This window comes from Diaphorina citri, unplaced genomic scaffold, assembly GCF_000475195.1.
Source record: "Diaphorina citri unplaced genomic scaffold, Diaci psyllid genome assembly version 1.1 scaffold415, whole genome shotgun sequence".
Lineage (NCBI taxonomy): Eukaryota > Metazoa > Arthropoda > Insecta > Hemiptera > Psyllidae > Diaphorina > Diaphorina citri.
In genome coordinates this window covers 128,714-133,569 of record NW_007377850.1, presented here as the reverse complement: position 1 = coordinate 133,569, position 4,856 = coordinate 128,714, and positions in this window count along the sequence as shown.

Below are 4,856 nucleotides of genomic sequence, written 5' to 3'. Positions count from 1 at the left end.
TTTCGCCATTCATTTTATACAACACCAGAACACAATTACACAGAAGAACACGAAAAAAAAGTTTGGGGAAAACAGTATGATGCAATGTTGTTTTCATGTGTGTTGAGACTTAGAGCAAGGAATAAAAGGATCTAGGATTGGATTAAATATCAAGATAATCTGACATGATAAGATGTAAGATGCAATGTTGTTTTCATGTGTGTTGAGACTTAGAGCAAGGAATAAAAGGATCTAGGATTGGATTAAATATCAAGATAATCTGACATGGTAAGCTGTAAGCCCCATTCTTCATATAGTTCCCTCCCTTTAAATTGCTACTTAATTCCTGCCAGTTTTACTACCCCTTTGTTCGAGGTAATGTTCTATTTCGGTAGCATATTTAACTATTATAAAGTTACAAGTATCTACCTATGTTTCGTTCATTCAATGTCGCGATGTTTTCCCTGTTACACAATAGAAAAGCACCATGAATTGCACAATATTCAAGTATTCCGACGAGAAGTTTTGAGTCTTCTTCGTGTTTTTGTCACCTGCAGTATTGTTTAGCATTAAATTTTATAAGCAACCTCACGAATGTCAATGGTTTTTTCAAGTGAGAAAAACTTGACACCAGTGTCGTGGCGTACTGTCTCTAAGCGGAATGTCAATGGTTTTTTCAAGTGAGAAAAACTTGACACCAGTGTCGTGGCGTACTGTCTCTAAGCGTGCCCTTATCAAAACAGAATGTCAATGGTTTTTTCAAGTGAGAAAAACTTGACACCAGTGTCGTGGCGTACTGTCTCTAAGCGTGCCCTTATCAAAACATCTTACCCTCATCGTCAGGTAAGACAAAAAAATATTGGTTGAAACGAGGAGGATAAATGTGAACTTGCTCATTACCTTGTACCAATATGTACGTAGGTTCCTATACACGTAATAATAGAAAGAACGAGGAGGATAAATGTGAACTTGCTCATTACCTTGTACCAATATGTACGTAGGTTCCTATACACGTAATAATAGAAAGAAAAAAAAATCTGGTAATCTAAGGAATGACCAACATGGAATCAGAGCATTATGAGATGTGATTGCATGTCTGAGTTTTCTGTTGTAATAAAATATTGTAAATATTGATACCCACATATCATGGGCTGACGAATATTTGTGCTAATGAAGGAATCAGAGCATTATGAGATGTGATTGCATGTCTGAGTTTTCTGTTGTAATAAAATATTGTAAATATTGATACCCACATATCATGGGTTGACGAATATTTGTGCTAATGACCACATTAATATTATTCAACTCGTATTTCCTGACCTAGCTAAAGCATTCAGTGACCTCCTGCATGATATCCTCCTAAACCCACCGACCCAGACCTTGCGTGAAAATAAAATGACACCAAGTTATTCTAGGAATTCGACCCCTTATTCAACTCGTATTTCCTGACCTAGCTAAAGCATTCAGTGACCTCCTGCATGATATCCTCCTAAACCCACCGACCCAGACCTTGCGAGAAAATAAAATGACACCGAGTTATTCTAGGAATTCGACCCTAGTTCCCTCCCTTTAAATTGCTACTTAATTCCTGCCAGTTTTACTACCCCTTTGTTCGAGGTAATGTTCTATTTCGGTAGCATATTTAGGTCAAAAGATGTACTAATATAAGTATTTATTTATCTAGATCTGATCAAATTTTACCACCGTGCCTGCACTAAGGTACTTAATATTAAATAAATTGCTCATTGCTACCAATGCTATTAACTTTAATGAGCTGATGCATTCAGATTTCATCACGATGAAGAAGACAATGTGACAGCAATTTCCTTTTCCTAGAGCAATAAAAAGTAATTTCCAAGTTAAATAATGAGATGTATTTATAGATTTGAGAAGCTAGTCATTGTCACCTTGGCAAACTGTCATAGCTTTACTCGTCTTTACGACACATCTGGTAGAAGCAGAGATTGCTTTGGATGATGATCGATATCATTTATCACCATCTTGCGTCTCAATCATACCCACTGGTTTTTCCACAGCTAGTTTATTAGGGGAAGATAAAAATGGACTTTTCTTCACTTTTTCCGCTGAGATTAACGGTTTTCCATTTTACCGTAGTACCCACTGGTTTTTCCACAGCTAGTTTATTAGGGGAAGATAAAAATGGACTTTTCTTCACTTTTTCCGCTGAGATTAACGGTTTTCCGTTTTACCGTATAATAAAATGGATGCAATACGGTCGATATTATTATTCATTAATATTTATTTATTTGTATAGTTTGTTTGTTCAGAATATTTCAATGTTAATAAAAACTTCTGTTCATTATTATGAATTCTATCTTGTGGTTTGTTATTAAAGTTCCCTTGTTTTTCAGCTCACCGGACCCAGACCTCCTGCATACTAAAAGCTAAGGAGTAGTATGGCTATGGAGGTTGACAAAATACTTTACAAAAGTCAAATCGTTAATTTATGAATCATCGTTCTTTATTATCAATCAAATAATAATGACAAATATGTCACGTGAGGAAATTCATGAAAGAAAGCTCATTGTTTGTATTGTTTTTTACAGTAAAATGGCATTTCTTTCATTGACTTCCTTATATGTACATAATTATTAATATGTAGGTGTCCTACAAGCATTCGTTGCAGACATGAAGTATCTATTTTTTTAATCAATCATTTGTACAAAAATGTTTACTTTAGAGTTTTTTTAATCAGTTAAAAATGTATTCCCCAGCATGCAGCGTGAAAAAAAAACTCTTTGCTGGAAAACTTTTTTCTGACTCCCCACATACATATTGTATGCCTCAATACACTCTGAGGTAACACTACCCTATTCAGAAAGTTTTTGTGCATGATTTAATTTACTATTGTTTCCCTCGTTCGGGGAAGCAAAGCAGGCCCCTTTTTGCGTTTAATAAGTTTCATTAGTTTTCATAGAACTTCGTACATAACATCTCTAGTCTCTACTATACGAAGCACTTCAGTATGAGCCTTCAACATCGACGGAATTAAAACACTGCAGCGGTTTAATTAAATTTCATGAAGTTATGAAGAGGTGCAGTGTATAGCTATTCCTGACTTTCGAGCTACCTATCAAGTGCCTACCTAGCACTACATAATAGTCTGTTGTACGAGAAGTACATGTTGGAAAATTATTTTTCCTCTTCTGATTTTGCAGGCCCTTTTTCGGGGAAGTCAAAGTTTCGATATACATATTACCTATGTGGGGGAGGGATAGTACATATTTATGTGGGAGAAAGTACATAAAATACACTGTAGAATGTTCTGGTATAGGTACACAGAACAATGACATATTGTATAGGAGTGGCCTTTAGTATCTCATGCGGAGACATAACAACTTTTGTACGTATCTAGTTTGTTATTGAACCCGGTTTGTATCTGTATCCTCGATACTAATCAGATCAGTGATTCCCTACCAATGTTATAAGTATGCCAAAAGAAGCCTGGCAAAGTCCTGGTTACTACACACGTAGGTATAGTGGTATTGGTATATCTACGGCCATCGGCTTTAATAAACGTCCAAAGTCACTGCGACCTTTTTAGATATAGCTTAGCATCAGATCAGTGATTCCCTACCAATGTTATAAGTATGCCAAAAGAAGCCTGGCAAAGTCCTGGTTACTACACACGTAGGTATAGTGGTTAGTGGTATTGGTATATCTACGGCCATCGGCTTTAATAAACGTCCAAAGTCACTATTTGGATATAGCTTGCGACCTATTTGGATATTGATGATGTCCAATTCATAAAGCTCTAACAAGGTGAAGGAAATCTTCAGACTTTTAGCTCACAAATTGTCGAATAGCCTCATAACGCTAACGAGGCTCCATTACGAAATGTCAGAAGGAAATTTTGGGGAAACGTGTAAAGAAAAGACAGGAAAAAGAAGTCAACAAAAGGAAGGACAATAGACTTTCCTTTCCCAGCATGTGACATGAAATAACAAGCTCCCTTTCCTTTCCCTTTCCCTCTCGTTTCAGTAATGATATAATACATACCACCTGACCAGTGCTGGAGACCTTTTAGTAAAGGAGAGAGGAGTTGAGTGAAATACAAGGGACGAGTCGAACATTGTTTGAGAAACCCCATTTTCGAATCATTGAGGATCATAAATGTAGTAAAACGTTGATGAACTAGAAGGCATTAGCTTTTCCGTTTCAGCACCTAACACAGAAGATGGGTCGTAATATAATGAACACTGAACGAATGTACACACTACACACGCGCCACTACACCTAACACAATTGAGACGTCTAGATATAAAATTCGACGAAAGATATAAGATGGCTTTTGAAAGAACTAAAAATCAGACAAAAGAAGAAAAAACAAAAACTCCTTAGAAAAAGACGAAGAACTAGGGAAAGAATAAAAAGTGGAGTGAAAAAAAAGACGAAGAAGGGTGGAAAAATTCTTTTCTTTTCTTTATTTATATTGCCCTAAAGCTTCTTTTTTTTCACCGTGCCAAAAGGACCAAAATGAAAAGAGAAAACGAGCGATAAAGAGCGACGGAATAAAGGGTATGGTTCTCTCTCTTTCAGGGGGAAAAGGTTTAGTGGGTTTCGAGAAGGAGTAACTGGGAGTCTGTGGGCTTAGGAAAAGGGTATACAGTATATACTGACGGAAAACTGCGGGGGATTTAAAGAATCTTTTCGTCGGCACTTAAGCTTAATCCTTGAAAAAGTGTTTCGAAAAACATTACATCCATCTTCCGCTTTTGTTATTAATAATTTATTCATGATAAAATAAAATCCCGAAATATTAAGAATATTTTGTAGTCCTGGCAGCGTCTTATTCTTCTGTATGGTCCAGCTCTTATTAAACGTCTAATCTGTATTGAGAGAGTGGGGTTAAAACA